The sequence below is a fragment of the Vidua chalybeata genome, chromosome 2 (assembly GCF_026979565.1).
Source record: "Vidua chalybeata isolate OUT-0048 chromosome 2, bVidCha1 merged haplotype, whole genome shotgun sequence".
NCBI classification, from domain to species: Eukaryota; Metazoa; Chordata; class Aves; order Passeriformes; family Viduidae; genus Vidua; species Vidua chalybeata.
In genome coordinates, this window is record NC_071531.1 from 108,723,344 (window position 1) to 108,738,919 (window position 15,576).

Sequence of the window (15,576 nt, forward strand, 5' to 3'; positions counted from 1 at the left end):
TTGCTCTTAAAAAGAAACAAGAACAACAAATCCGACCATCAAAACAAGAAACTGAAAGCTGAAGTTACTCCCTTAGCAACGGTTTATTCTGTCTGACTTGGAATATGAAGTTCAGACATTTAAAAACTGATTTGAATGGATTTTTTTAAATTATTATTGATTGGTTGTCTTTCCCCTTATGAAAGCCCACAAACAGATGAATGATAATTAGCTATTTTGTTGTTATAGTGGTTGGTGCATAGTCCACATGGGTAGAAATTTAGCAAGTGTTTGTTGTTGTTTCTGTCCTTTTGAAGAAGTCTAAAAGGGCTTTTATTAATTCACTTTGGTACCCTCATATACATGAAAATATATTTTCTATTTAGATAAGGCTTCTTTTTTTTAAAATATGTGCAATCACACCACTGTGCAGGTTCAGGAAGACCTTTGATTATATTGGTGAACCCTGCACAAGGGGCTGCTTCCAGCATCAATGTTTAATTGATTTTATAGACACAAACAACAAAGCCCTTGAAAACCAAATTCATGCTGAAGTGCTGAGCCTTTTCTGTTCATCCCTCTAACTCCAGCATTCAATTCCAGCTAAGAAAGATCACATTCTTCAAGAAGTACTTTTTCCCCATACTTTTTTTTTTTTTGGTGATTAGCTATAGAATTCAGTAAAGTGCCTGATGTACCACATTAAGAAGGATGCTAAGCGGTTTACAAATCTCAGTAATTAATGACTATTTTTATCACAGAGAATATAGGCGACTTTCTTATATCTATCTGGAACTCAATATAAGCCTCTATAAGCCTCCAGGCTGCATAATTGGTGCAATAGAGCTGAAAATGAGATGGAGGATATAATACAGCTCAAGTAATCCTGCCTTTAGCTGAAATGGAACAGTGGAGGCTCTGAGAATCCAGAATGTTGTTTCCAGTAAGATTTAAAGCCAGCCAGCTGTCGGCTGCTGCAGTGAAAACTGTAGTGTTATTTACTTTCTTTAGTGCACTTCAAATACTTAAAGAGACACAACCATATTTATGGGCATTTTTTTTATCTTTAACAACTTAAGCAATGTATGCAATCACATTTTTTCTTGTTAGGGCCCAAATGGGTGCATATCCTTCATAAAAGTTTCAATTCAAGAACTCTGGAAATTACCTCAGGTCACAACATCCTGGAAACGATGCAATTGGCTTTAACTTCTCTAAGCAGGGACTGTGAGAAATAAAATCTTTTTTTAAATCATAATGGGTTTATAAAGGGGCTCTGAGAACAGGAGGGAACATTGAAAAGGTTTATACAGTGGTGACATTTTAAGATTGAAAGAGAGTGCTTGTTATACAGAGACCTGATGAAATCTGTCAGGTTGGGATTTACTGTTTAGCACATTTACCTCAGATCTAAAACCACAAAAAAGTTTTAAAAAAGTAAAATAAAAAATCACATCAATCTCACCTTTTCTTTTCTTTACAGTTTGCATTGAAGAGGAGATTTGAACAAACTGATGAAAATAATGACAAAATCTATCATATACTTCATTTTAATTTCTTATGTAACTTATTAATAAATGATAAACACAGTATATTGTATCTCATTTTTCTGTGAGAGCACTGGGAAAGTTCCCCAGTGTTCTGGCTGAAATACAGTCAGTCAGATTAGGGTTTGGGTTTTTTTTTTTCCTCTCTAGGGAAATCTTGGTTACTTTAAATTTCTAACAGTCTATAACCTATGGTTTGTGGTAAGGATTATCTCTGTTTTTAATTGCATACAAGGAGCCTAGCAGAGTCCAGGGACAATGCTGTAAAACAATCATTAAATAACATTAAGGCTGCGGCAAGGGAGAAGGAATCAGTATAATCATTGTACATCTTTACCCCTAGATTCACCCTCAGCCTAGGGTCTAGCTCTTGGTCTGCTGGAAATGACATCTTTGGATTACATCAGAAAAATCCCATTAATGTTTCTGCCATTGCCACAGTCCTGCTGTGTTTGTCCCTGCAATAGATTCATCGCCCTGTTCTGCTTCATCATCTGCATGGCTAAAATGAGAACACCAATTTTCTGTCTCAGGGACATGTCATGGATTTTGACACTACTGGACTGAAAATGATGTGGAACCAGAGAACATTGCCATTACTGCTTAATAATGGTGAATGATACTCAGGAGCTTCTCGAGCCTCACAAGTCCTGCTCAGAACATGCAGCCACCTCAGAAGGGGAGGCAGTCTCTGTTTCATTCAAATGGGCTGTGCAAATAGCGTCCTGTGTAGATAAACGTCCTGTGGGAGCTGCTCTCGTGCTGCAAACCATCCTGCACGGTCACTGATCCCACTGAACCTCTGTCCCTGGATAAACACTGTGGGGCTGTGACCAGACACTGCAGGGAGGAGAAGCTTCAAGGGCTGGTGGTACCTGGTCAGTCTCTATCACCTCCCCACAAGAAAATGCACACACCTCTCAGTGCTCTTAACCCAAGCATGGATTGGGTAGTAAAAACTAATTTACCCCAGAGACCCTGAAATTCTGCATTCTATGACTTTGGCTGAGGCAAAACATTATCTAGTTAAGAGATAAATACTTAGCTTCAAAAGTGAAAAGATGAGGCATCCTGACTTTCATGGATGGATATAAGGAATCTAAATATCCTTCCTCTCACAATACAGTTTGGACCTCAGAAGGAAATCTGTGCCCTGTATTCATCTCTTCTAAGTACTGAATCTTTTATGTCTTATTTTGCTTTTATGGATTATGCTGCCAAAGAGTCACTAGGTATTATGCTAAGAGATCATATAGAAGGCATTGCTAAAAACTGGTTTATCACACTTACTTTAAGGTGGTGTAATCAAATATGTTTTGGTATTCACTGTGAAGAAATGCTTCTCCTTTTTTTATGTTAAATTTTTAAAGTTTTAACAGCATCAAATTTGAACTGTTTTTTTCCTAACCAGGGTGATTTAGGAGAGAGGGGTAAATACATTAAACTGGAGACATGAACATCACGTTATTTCCTTTGGTTCACAAAGCCCATTTCATCATTTGACCATTCACTCCAGGAATTTAAGACCACTCTTTCTGAGAGGCAGCTCTACTGTTAAGAGACATGAGCAACAGAACATTTTGATGATGTTTCTGGAGTTATACATGACCAAGGCAACAGTGATTTGATTGAATAGAATGCAATATTGCTACAGAGAACTTTCAATTAAAAAAAAAGAAGTGAGGAAGCAGGACTGAACATTCACTCTCTAATAGAAAAAGTAATAGAGCTGTCCTTATGAGGACCATGTTTTCTATTCATGTCTTGAAATAACTAATCAAAATTTTGATTTTACTATTCAGATCTCCTCTATTTTGTTCTGTAGGTCTTTGCATGTTTCAAATTTGCATATTCAAATACACTCCTCATCTTTTTACTATCATATCTTTCTCTGGACTTCTCATCAGCATTATCTTCTTGATATCATACAATTCATTTTTCTATTTCCTTCTCAGTATTCTCCCTTTAATTCCTCACCATGTTGACCTATTTTCAGGAACAGTTTCTCATATCATCAGAAGTTGAATCCAGTGTACACATTAGAATTAGGTTCTGAAAAGCAGTCTACAGGGGAAAGAGACACAAAAACCTTTACCTGTCACACTCTCCATCCCCTACAACATACCCCAAGAGGACAATATTGCTGTCTGGATATGTACACACACAGCTACTGCTTTTTGCTGTGTCCTACACCTTTAATTTGAGTTCTGGATGGCACACAGAGGGATTGCCCAAAGTTTAATAGACTTCTGTTGCAGAAAAAAAAAAAAATCTGTTAACGACACATTTTAAAATTTACTTTATAGAATTTAGCCAGGCAGATAAATGCAGAATAGTTCCTAAGCCTCAATAATGCAAAATCACATACTAAGTCATCCATTCCTTAACATTAGAGGAACATTAATGTTGGAAATTGTGGTGCCTACCTGCAAGATAACATGTACCTGCAAATTTTGAAGCAGACTGTATTTGACACATCAGAGTAGAGCTAGGAAGAAGAGAAAAATAGTTATCTGTAATTGGGAAATAATTATGGGAGAATAGTTATGATGTTATATCAATAAAGCCATAGAATTGTTATCTGTTGAGCCTGTGGGTGCATTAGATGCCGTAGAAACTGTACAAGAGTGAAAGCCCAGGCAGAGTGTGAATAATCTGGCCAGGTAGGTGTGAGAAGCTGATTAAAAAGGCTCAAAATGCGGGAGGCTCAAAACTGAAACAATGAATTTGTTTTCCTGCAAGATTATCAGGCCCAGTTTGGTGCATTCAGTCTCCTGGGATCCCATAAATTTCCTCTGTCATGCTGGAGGACAACGAGCTCTCACACGCTCCATGCAGAAGCCTTGGAGGAGCATTTACCTCTCATCAGCTCGACCTTGATCTGTCCACAGTAGAAAACCTGATGTGTGGGAATGGCAGCCTGGGTCTGCCTAACCTGGCCACTCCTGCTGCCACGTGCACTGCTCTGTGGCAGCAAAGGCAGGGGTCTGACAGCTCTGCTGGCCCTCCCCTGGGAGCCAGTGGTGCCACACATAGCAGGGACAGCACAGAACCCAGCGGGGAGCTAATGAGCACTGCCAAGGAGGTAGGGAGCCTCTGCTCCAAAGACACTGCAGCCTCAAAAGCCAAGGGATGGAAGAATGGAAGGATGCTGAGATGTTTCTGCTGTTTCCTATGTCAGTTATTTACCTATTTTTACAAACCTGGCACCACATTTAAGTATGTATATATACACACACACACACACACACATATATATATATATATATATATATATATATATATATATATATATAAAACTAAAGGGGTGTGGGTGAGCATTGCCAGAGATGGAAGAGATGGGGCCAGCTCTGCACAGTTACTGTGCCATTTAAACTCATTTAAACTCAGGTCCTGCTGTTAAGGAAACTTCCCTGTGTGACAATTCACCAGACTCTCTGGGAGTCACACCCCCAGTGTCACAGACTGTCACTGCTGGGACTGTCACCCCTTCACAGGGGTGGCTCCAGTGACCTGGCAGGTCCCTGCCTGACTCCCTGCACACCCACTCACAGTCAGACCAGGTTTCCTCACCAGCTCAATCCCAGGATTTCCATAGCAGAGTCTCAGATGTTTTATTCCATAAAGCCATTTATCCACAGTGCAGTAACACACAAACAGCCTCAGCTGGTGCCTCCAAGGAGTGACCCTGAGCAAAGGAACCCCTGGGCTCTTATCCCCTCACAGCCCAAGCACGCCAAAGTCTTGCTCTTCCTCCTGAGCCATCAGCTCTTGCCATGTCTCTCAGTGTCCCTCACCTGGCTGTGCCACAGGTCCCTGTGCCCTTTGCTGTGCAAAGGGTGGCAGTTCACAGCCTCTTGTCTTGGGTTCCCACCCACAGGTGAACCTGCAGCTCCATCTGCAGCTGCACCCCAAGCTCCCTGCACTGAATGTGTTCCTCAACACTGCCATCACATTGCCATGGCAATACCACCCCTGGGCCATCCCTACAGCCACCACATTGCTCTGGAAGGTTATCCCAGACATCCAGGCTGAGTTCTGATCCTGCTCAGTGCATCACATAGCAACAGGGCCCTGCACTTACCCACAGCAATTCAGGCATCGAGGCGCTATTTTGGATTTTGTGGTTTTGCTCAAGAAGAGCATTTCTGTGTAGCCTGTATCGGACATGGTCACAAGTACTTTGGAGTCTGCAGTTTCTGACAGAGGGAGACAGAGCTTTGATCAGGGAAAAGGATGAATTGGGAAGCAGTCAGTGAGTGATCCTCTCATGGAGGAAGAGCATTGAGCTCTCGTCTCCTCTCCCAGCCGGTGGTGTGAGGAATCTGGTCACAGTCAGCATGGCTGCTGAGCAGCAGGCCTAGATACTGTCTGCACACTGACAGAAAAAAAGTAAACTGCAAAAGTAAACAACCAGTATTTATTTGTGTAATTAAAGGAGACTAAAACATGATAGAAATATCTAATCACCACAAGAAATCCCGTAACCAATTTCCAACATGATTAAACTCGCATTGTTGCAAAATAAAGCAATCTAATCAACAGCCTGTGTTCTAATTATGTCTACCTGATCTCAAAATATTTTTGAGCTTGTTTATATCCCCAAGCCCTTTTATCTTGACGTACAGTAAAATCATTTCTAAAATGAATCAGGTAATGTGTTTTTCTTTCCGCAGCAGGTACGGCAATGTGAGCACAGGGAGGTTCAGAGACCACTGCCACGAAGTGATGATTGAAAATCTCAGGCAAGGGGGGGGGGGAGCAATGGAGAGGGAAATGAGAGTGCTCAAGGGGAAGAAATAGGCCTACTCCTGGAAAAGGAAGGAAAACACACCGTATACAAATGAGGATATAACAGACTAACAGGGGGAGAAGAAAATATACAATGCAGAAAAAGAAAGTAGAGCAGAGAGATGAAGGCAGGGCAATCAGAGGCACCTAGAAGTAGGATGGAGGTAGTGGAGAGTATTCAAGCCTCCCTTAAATTACCAATAATCAAGTCTCAAAAATTCACATTTCTATCTCCTTCTCACACTGTACTGTTTTATTCATTTAGCATTTCCTCAAACCTGATCTTTGCTCTTGTAGCCATAGAGTTCAAACAGTTAATGATGGTTGGTCAAGGAGGAGATGGGTGGATGGGAGGTGATATATACACACATAGCTGAATAGTTAATATTCTAAGTTACCTCCAAAAGATAGGGAAGGACAGAGACTTTGGGGAGTGGAAAAACTGTATCTTCCTGTTTTGCTATACAGCAGAGTAAATTACAAGGTTTGCATCATAATATTGGCTTCTGGATGCTACAGCAACATTTAGAATTAACAAGCATGGTGTGGCTGTGGGAAAGGCAGCATTCTTCAAATTAGAAAGACCAGAAATTGGACCCTTAATACTTTTACCAGTGGACTAAGCACACAAACTATGAAGAGGGAAAAAGAAATGCAGACTTTCAAGGTTTTATTTTCTATTATAAATTCTTACATAACCCAAACTACTTAAAAAACTACTTTCCCCACATACATACATATTTTACTTGCAGTGTTATGATTTAAATCAAATTTGCCTCCTGGAGTGCTGAAAATCAAAAGGACCTGTAGCACACAGGCAGAGTCCCAATTAGAAAGACTCCAGACAAAATGCTGCACAGTGCTGCCCCTCATTTCTCAGACAACATGAACTTACCCCAGGTAAGAAAAAGCTAACTTACTTTCAATCAGTGTGACAACAGCAAGACTATTTGGACAGAGGAAAAGACAGAAGAGATAACTTTCAACTGAAAAATGAGCAATATTCAGCACTTATAGTGGAGGCAAACATTACCACACTTTTTTTAACATTCATGAAGATTTCAGATCTTTGCTGTGAAACCCTTGCTTCCCTATTTTCTTTTTTCTTTATGCAACCAGAAGGATATATTCAGAAGAATAATGCAGGAAAAAATATATATTCAGAAGAATAATGCAGAAGATACAATAATTCCTTGTTTAACATCCATGGAATAAATTTCACTGCATGAAAGCTTTTTACTCCTCATCTATTTCATTTTAGATCTCTGAGATTTAATGCTTTTCCCATTGTTAGTCACTATTAATGGCAAGAGCTCTCTTTTATTGAGATCAGTATCTGAGAGGGTGGTCTGTCCTCACTGAAAAACAGCAGGGTTCTGAAATTTTGGCAGGCTTCCTCTGAAGCACATCTAGAGGCCCTTCAGTGCAAATAGGTATTCAAAGAGGCAGCAGCTGGAAAACTAAAGAGAGAAAAAAAATGCTATTTTGACAATGACCTCCATTCCTAAATTTAAAAAAAAAAAAAAAAAAAAAAAAAAAAAAAAAAGAAAAAAAAAAAAGAAAAGAGTAAGAAATAGGAACCAAACAACAGCTCTATGAGCTGTTACCAGGAAATGTCATGGATGCAGCCCCAGAGCTAGAAGAGAGGAAAATCTTAGCTCAGATTTTCACATTTACTTTGTAGAAGTCAGGGCCATGCAGGAAGGTTAAACCAACCTTTTTATATGGACTAATTTGCTTTGTTTAGAACCCATTGTGGCACATACCTGTCTCACAGGAGATTTTTCCCAAGGTCTAAAGGGCTTTGGGTGCCTGATCCAAGGGCAAATCCAGGAAGAACTTGGAGAAAAAAATTGCTTTGGGAGAATGCCAGCAGATATTCTAAGATATTCTCCTCAACAAATAAGAGACAGAAAGAAAATCTGAGCAAAACAAGAAATGTGACCAAAAAAAAAAAAAATATTGCCTGGGTTAAAAAATAAACAAGCCACAGCTTTAGAAGAAGGCTAGCAATTCGCAGGAGTCCTTACAAAACCTGCAGCACAGGTTTGGTTTTCATTCAAGTATAGCAGTGGCTATATCATAATACAGAGACATTCAGATCACCTTTGTACTAGGGCAGGCCTGATTATAGGCAAAAACCTAATGTTGGCTGCACAGAACTCAGCATCTAATAATTTATCTTTTTTTCCCTCACCTCCTCTCCTCTGGCTGCAGTGCTTATATTACATGAAGTGCTCAAATCTCATTTGTTTGTGTATATCCCCTCTAAAAAGGTCTCAGAGCTTCTGGGGCTTTGCTGTTTCTCCTAACACAGAGAAACAGGACAATTACAAACTTCCAATTATGCAAAAAGTTGGTGTAGTTGCTGATGATTTATATGTTGTTTGATCTTTTATAGGTCATCTTAAAAGTTAACATTTAAATTATTTGAGAAATTCTGACTCTTAAATTGGCTGTTTCAATAATGTTATTGCTGCTGACTCCCTCGAGTGCTTGTGCTCTTAGTTTCCTGATTTTAATTATTAATCCACCACCACATGTTGTGTTTCTCTGTAGCAGCAGAAAGGTTAATATTCATAACCAGTTTTTAGGTTATTTTTAAAGGTAGGTGAGGAACAGTGCCGAGGAAGATGGAGGAGGGAATCAAGTTTTAATTACTTGTTAATATTGCTATCTAGGTTGTGGAGCTGATAGCAGCTCTGCTCCTTCCCAGGCTCTTTATGTGCACATCCACAAGCACAATTCCACCCAAGGCTGAACATCACTCCCTGTCTCTATGAAATTACCTCTGTGCCAGCTGCTTTCAGGAGCCTCTGACCAGCAGCTTTTGCAATACTGATCTGCTGAAGTAATAATTGAAGGGAAATATTAAAGAATCATCCATAAAAAAGAAAGCCTGTACACACATGGAATCTCATCTAATCTTTTGCTGCCTTAAAATACAAATAAAACAGACAGGCTTCTTTCTCTGGTTGGGGAGGACCAAATCCAATTTCCATGCTGTGAAAGCACAGAGCCTGCTGAAGACCTGAGCTTCTCTCTGCCTTATTCTTTACTGTCTCAGACTGATTTTCTCCTGACAAAAATCTGGACTTAAATAACCATCACAATTTATTCCCTTCTGCCTGAGTCTCCAGAAAGTGGAAAAGCTTTTTTTTTTTTTTTCTGTTTTTTTCCCTCTACAAAGACACACTGAGAAATCTTCCTTTATATCAGCAAGGATTTCCATCACAGACTCGATTGTACATTTATTATCAGAATGTAATATTTGGTCCTTTCTCCATAATGGGTGCACTCAACTACATCATTTATAGCGAAGCCAAAGTGAGAAAGAAAGGAGGAAATTAAGAAAACCCTTCCATGGGCAATCTTCACTCCATTTTTTTCCTCAGGAAAAGGTAAAACCAGCTCACAATTAGGCACATCTAAAACTTAAATCAAAGCTCAGATTTGCCCAAGACAGATCTCTCTACCTGTCCCTGTATAACCTCCCTGGATTCAAATGGGGAGGTTCCTGCTGGGACTACTTGCTTTCATTTTACTCTAAAAATAAAGTTTAAAGTGGACTAAATTGGTTCCTTCCTGTCTTTTAAACATAAAAAGGAAATTGACACACACACACACTTTTGTGCCATTTTAAGTTCTCAGCCCATTCAAAATAAGACCAGAAGCCACTTGCTTCCATGTCCCAGTCTCTCTCCTCCTTTTGCCCTCAGAAATGAACCACCAGGAGCTACAGGGTATAAAGTCAAGTCTTGCTCAGAATATTAAGATGAGAAAACTGCAATCTGAATGGTAACCCAGCAGGTATTTATGGAAGACAGAGGAGGATACATACTACAGTATTAATCTTCCCCATCTTACCAAGAGGGTCCAGATCATCTTTTCAATAAGAAAGCCCTGGATCACCAACATTACTCAATTCAAATCCAAAAATGAATGTTTACTTGGCCCTTCTGCTGTATCTATTCATGCAAAATGCATTCCAAAGCCCATTTGCCCAGGTTCTAAGGGAGTGATAAGACTACAGCCCTGTCACATAAATGAAATGCCAATTGTCATCCTGACAAGAAACCCACATAGTTAACTGATGAACAATTGATGGAAAGAAAAAAAAAATGGATATGAATATGTTTTTTGTTACCTTGTAGGATTGTTACAGAATTCCTTTCTACTAAATAAACCTCACGGACACTATCATTGCCACTCTATTTTTTTTTTTTTAATTTTCAAGAAAAATTTCTTTGCTTTCAGAATTATAAAGCTTTGTTTCACTGTGTTAAGACACAGGCAGCAGTAGAAAGAAAAATTATTCCTCATGTTTTCAACACTTTCACTCACCTATATTCACAAGAGGACATTTACCTATTATTCTCTACTGTAAAGATGATGCAAATATTTATTATGCAGTACCATTTGAAAAGTCTATTTTATGCTCTACATCAAAAAGATGAAGTGAATGAAAACTGAAAGTCTTGCTGCATACACAAGAAATAAAAACTCTAACCTGTAAACTGCACTCTGTTTTAAATTGCTTTTTCAAATCAGAAAAATGATGAAACTAACCTCAGCTTATTCCCTGTCACCAGTCAAAACATGCATGCTTGCCCATGGCTTCATGCAGAAAGCTGAATTTTGACTAAGATTACATAGAGCTAAGACAAAATACCTACAGAGATACTACAGTGATGCTTCTCTGAAAACATTAAAGTGATCTTCCTGCACTGTCAAAGCCCTCTAGATGGCATTCTTTAGCAAACTTTGGTGATTACACACATTTTGGCCTCAATGCAGTTTACAGTGTTTTCACTAATGTTTTTAAATTAATCTACTGTAATGACTGTCAGTTTAATGAGTTATTAAAAGATATTCATGCTTTTGTAGTGCAAAGTGTAACAAAAATAGAATAAATAACATTTTGTTTATTGCAAAAGTTCCTAGAGTAAAATATATTTCTCTGTCTGAAGTGCATTGCAGGCTTTAGAGAAAAGAAAAGCAAAAGTATTTTCAAGCAATTAAATATTTTTCTGGAAGAGGACACATGCCTGCAAAGATTATAGCAACCCATCTTCCTCCTGAAGTAAGGTCTTTATAAATGAGAACTTCACTGAGTTTGAATAAGTTTCTCTGGTAGGGATGCTGTGTATGGTTTTACAAGCAGAACAACTTGTAAACAAAAGGAAAACCTGCTGCTAGGACCCCTGCTTAGCCTTGCATCAGAATGCTGCATTAATTTGTAGTGGGCTCACAAATGTCAGTCTCATTAGATGAGCAAACACAAATTCCTGTGTAACTCAGGCTCTCTGTTACTGCTCCATGGAGCCCAATAACTGTGCAGAAGTAGATCCCAGCAGTGAGGCAATGTGCCTGGAAAAGGGCAAGTCAGAGAGATTCTGACTGTCACCTGCCATTGCCAGGTGGCAATCTCCAACATCAACGCACACACAACACATAAATGCACACATATGGACTGGGACTCCTCCCTGCCAATTCAGCACGTGACCACTGCACCCAAACAAAGGGATTTCTGAATTCCTGACCCACACAGAGCTACCTGATAATAATCTGGGACATGTCTCCAACCCTACATGCTTTGCTAAAGAATGAAGATGTTTGAAGCAGACTTGAAAAGCTAACCCTACACCCGAATCATTAGTTAGTTTGTTTGATTCAATAAGTACATAGGTGTTTAGTTTAGATTTTATACCCCAAATTAAGGCATGTATTCCCTCTTGTCTGTATTCTACCAGATGGATGCTACCTCATGCCTTATGCAGAATACCACAGGAAAAAAAGAAATGAACAAATGCTATATAAAAGAAGAACAAGCCAAAAATACCCCGGGGTTATTTCAAACTCCAGCAGTTTTTTGCAGGTGTTCTGGGCTTCAACAGCACAGTGAGACTCTCATTCATGTTCTGCCTGCTTCCTGGAAAACAACACTGATGTGAATATCCAAGCTAAAGAAAACAAACCCCAATGTATATTTCAAAGGGAGAACTGGCTTTATATCCTATGGATTATTATATAGCTGTGCTCACAAACTGTGCCGAGGCATCTGAGGCATGTTGAACTATTCAAGCATAAACAGAGCCAAGAATATTTATAGTTCTATTCTGTCATAGTGGATGTTGCAATTGGACAAATAATAGGGCCCAAGGTGACATACTATAATATTAATAGAGGGGCAGAGTGAGAAATTACCAAACTGAAGTGCTTAGAAATCTACAACCTACAGCAAGGACACCCAATGTCATAAGAAAGTCATTCCAGACTAAGAACACATGGATTCAGGTCCCTTTTAATCATTTTGTCTAGTTGTGTACTCTGTTTTATGATGGTTTAATTGTAGCTGTACTTCAAATGTGGTGCACTGATGGGGAACAGCAGGGGAGCATTAGGCGTAAAATTTAACTGCAAAGCTCAATGCAATCCTAATTATGGTGCTGCTATGACACCTCCATAATTACTCATTCTTATCCACTGGCTCTACTAAAATAATTCATAAGACAGAAAAGCAAGCTGAGAATGCCAGAATTGTCATTGCAGTCCAACACTACACAGGACTAAAACACGGTGATGCTTGGCTTTTCAACACCCATATGCCTCCACAAAATTTACAGAAGCCCTATTTTAAGCTCTGAGTTCCTATATAATTCAAAGATCATCTAAACTAGCTAGAAGGAAATGTGGAAGAGAGAAGTGCTTAAAATTTCATCTTTCTCAGGCATCTCTGTGTGATCTGTGTTAGCTGTTTTTATTCAGTCAGGATCCACAGCCCTTCAGGCCTCGGGAACCTTTTTAACACAGGCAGGCAACTTACACTTTGCTTTTTAAAAAAAACACTAGAAATAGAAGTGGAAGTTGTGCTGCTATTTTTCCTTTCATAACAACCTAAGCAGAGCATTTCATTCATGGACAAAATAAATAAGCATCACCATGCCTTTGTCCCTCTCTAGACCAGGCATGCGGTGACAGGGCTGGCATTCTCAGCTTGCTTCTTGTCTTGTGAAACACTCAGCTGAGATGGTGGATAGGGAAGAGTGATGATAAATGTGTCATAGCAGTGCAGTAATTAGGATTGCACTGGGTTTTGCACTTGATATGGGAAGCATGGATCAATCTTCAGTCCTCTCTTTGCCTGGGGAGTGCCCTTATCAGGGGGCTGAGGAGACAATCCTTCACTTTTTTTTCAAAGGCTGGCCAACCTAGCCTCCAGCTTCACAATTAGGAGACTTTCATGGGAAAGGACAAGCAAGGGTCTGCCTTCCTCAGGTAGAGAATCAATTAAGGCTTCGACCTTCACATCATAATACAGGGATATGTATCAGGTCTGGGGAACCTTCTCAGTGCTTACTCTTCCTCCAGATACCTGGATACATGATAAATGTGATGGAAGCTAAATCGAGCCTGGAGAAATAAATACTTGTTCATGAAGATAGAAATCTTAGCTACACTATTGAAAAAAAAAAAAAAAGGAATTCTAGCCACCTTGAGTAGTCTACTAAATAATATAGGCATGTATTCACAGCCCTTCCAGCATCAAGACAGTTATTCTGTGCTCTGCACTCCTGTACTTGTGCCTCAGTTTACCTGGTTTGTTGTTTTACAGTATATGTCTCAAAAGGGATCAGAGTTGGAAGAGCTACAAAACTCCTGATAACCTCTAACACACACGATGGGGTGTGAAAAAAGTCAGCAGCCTCTTCTATTACAGAAAGGTTAAAGAGCACTTGTTTTAGCTGTGCAGAAAAGGTCAGGGACAATTACCAAAATTCCCATTGCTGTATTTCAGTCTTTCTGTCCTCCAATTTTAGAGCAGCTTAGGTACGATACAAAATAATTTATTGGATCATGATGCAAGAGATCTTTAAATTTTAACAGCAGAGATGCAGATTTCCTTTAGTACTGGCAACTCCAAGTCATGCAAAAAGTTCAAACATTTGGTTTGAAATAAAAAGCTTTAAGAACTTTTGAAACAGTGAAAGAAACCACACATAATTTTGAGGGTTTATTTTTTTTCTCTTTTTAAAAGGAATGACTGGAATTAAAAAAAAAAAAAAAAGAAAGAAAGAAAAAACCTCCAAAACATACCTAAATCCATATTCTGCAACAACAACAACATACAACTGTGAATCTGAAATGAGACACCACTTACTGCAAGAACATCAACTAAACAGTAAGTTTGCAACACTGTCCCTGTTCAGCTCATTCATTTACTGAGTGCAAGGTTGGTTGATAGGTACTGACAGCAAAGGTTAGATCAACTTCCCAATCTGCTGGAGGGTGCTTAAAGGATTAGTACCAAGGGACTTAACAATATTGAAAGTACCTGATTCTCTCTGCTATTCTATTGCAGGGAGCTTCTTCCCTCTGCCTACACAACAGTAAAATATCTAATCAAAGGTAAAAGCAGGTACACTTTTCATTTCCTGATTATTTGGTGGCTGATTTCTGAAAATTGAGACTCATTTCACGTAATCAAGCTTTTAAACCAATCTGGACTCAGAAGGCATAACCACAAATCCATATATATTTCAACAAAACCAGAATATTCATGTTGACTGTAAAAATGGACTGGTTTTTTTCACAGTAATCATATTTAAAGTAGCCAAGAAAATTTCTTCCTAACCCAAATTTTTGCTTAAAAACAATCTAGGTCCACACTTCAGTTATATATGTGTTTATATATATACTCACACACACACACACACACATATATATATATATATATATGCCATTAGTGTTCCCTGAAGAGTTTTCTAAACATGATTTAAAATTCAAAGTTTTCTCTTCATGAACACTGACAAAGAAAGGCAAAGGATGTTTCAGTGCTTCACTTCCCTAAAGTCAGCTCAGGATTCACCTGCCTGCCTACCAAACATACATCTATAATGCACAGGGTATGTGACAGCTGGTCAAATAGGCTTTTATAACAGTCCAGAGGTGGAGGTTTATTCAGAGTGTGCCTGATCTGAGCTGAATGTAGAGGTCTAAGTGAGACTAGAGGTCTAAAAATCCAGTGAGAGAAATACTCCAGCCTATTTGCTGATCCATCCCACAATATGAAAAAATGACATCAGATTTCCATTAATTACAGAGAACAAGTAAAAATCAAATGTCTTCAGAATGCAAACCTACAAAATATTCTGGGTTCAAATCCGTCTTGCTTTTTCTAAAGATCTAAAATCCAATTATTGCATCATCCATTAAATTGCATATTTACAGCTCTCCTGATTCAAAATATATGGAGGAA